Below are 1,390 nucleotides of genomic sequence, written 5' to 3'. Positions count from 1 at the left end.
GAACCATTGCCCTGCATCTTGCCGGCTGCCATACCTTGATGCTTTGGTGGAATCATCAAGTACAAAGGAGGTGTCCTGAGCCTTAGAGCAGGGTTCCCTTGGGTCATTTGGTTTCACCCTTTTTATATTTGTCTGGGCCCTGACCCTCTTATTCCAAGCTTACTTCATCTAGCTGCTACCTTCAGCCTTAGGTCCTCTTATTCAGGCCTTGGTTTCTTGGTGCCCATGGCATGGCTGGGAATTAAGCTTCATGCCTGGGGGTCTGAGCCCTCACACCACTCCCAGTCCTCCAGTCAAACAGAAACAAAATGCAAGCAACCACTTCAAACTAAAATACCCCCGCTCCAAGCAGTTACAAACAAACCCAACATGAACTGATATCCTTTATCCCTTCTGGATCCTGTGGCTTTGTCAAAAGAGAAAGGGGGGGGAAAAAACCCTTTTGGTCCTTACCAAACAGGGTCCCCCTTACTAGTTTTGGGCACTACTGTGGTGCACCTGGGAGTCCTGCCTCCTCCCTAGTCAGGGTTAGAGGGCCCTTCCAACCTGAGGACAAGTCTACTCCCCTGATCCCATCACCTTCCGGTCAGCATAGCCCAGGGGTGGGCAAAATGTGGCCTGCTGGCTGGATGCAGCCTGCCAGGCCATTCTATCCAGCCCATGGGATCCCTAAAAAATTTAGAAAATTAATATGCATCTGCCCCTCACTGCCTGGCATATGGCCCTCAATGGCTTGCCAAAACTCAGTAAACAGAACCTCCGCCCAAAATAATTGCCCACCCCTGGCATAGCTTATTGTCTGGTCTAAGCACAGGGACTGCTCATTAGTCTCAGCTCTGCCATCTGCCTGCCCTTTGGCTCCAAACCCCTCAACATGCAGCCACTCCCCTGGGCAGAGGAGCGGCTATTGCATGGACTTTACCCCTTCCCCTCTCCCTCTGCTACTTGGGGCTTCTCCTTGAAGGCCCTTGCCACTGCCTTTTCCCTGGGCCAAAGACCCTGTTCTTAAAAGGCCCTTGTCAGTCCTGCTGGCCCTGAAGCATTCCTTCAGTACCAGGGCAAGGGTTCACTGTTTTAGGGATCCATTCAGGGAGCCCCCACATTCTTAGTCCCTTATCTCTCTCATCTGCTGAATCTTACTCATCTCTTAGGGAATATAACAGAAGAATGAACAGTCTGCCAGAAGAAACTGGGACTATCAGCAAAGATTCAATCTCTAAGCATTGTAAGAGGCTGGGCGCACTTCTAGTGCCGCAACACTGATTCCTACGAGATCTGAGGCTACGTGAGCCAGTGTCAACCAATAAGCCAAAACAAACCCCTAGACGACCTACAAACACATTCCAGTTCAAAAGATTAAAAAAAGGTAGTGTGGTAGTTAACATTTGCA

The 1,390-nt window shown here is 50.1% G+C and overlaps 1 protein-coding gene across 1 annotated transcript in view; it reads right to left on the bottom strand.

The window, feature by feature from the left end:
• Positions 1-1,390, bottom strand: part of CDCP1 (CUB domain containing protein 1) — a 57,283-nt gene that overhangs the window by 29,282 nt on the left and 26,611 nt on the right. The window lies entirely within an intron of this gene.

This window comes from Alligator sinensis, unplaced genomic scaffold, assembly GCF_000455745.1.
Source record: "Alligator sinensis unplaced genomic scaffold, ASM45574v1 scaffold54_1, whole genome shotgun sequence".
NCBI classification, from domain to species: Eukaryota; Metazoa; Chordata; order Crocodylia; family Alligatoridae; genus Alligator; species Alligator sinensis.
Note: the sequence above shows the minus strand (reverse complement) of the source record. Positions and strands in the feature narration are given on the sequence as shown.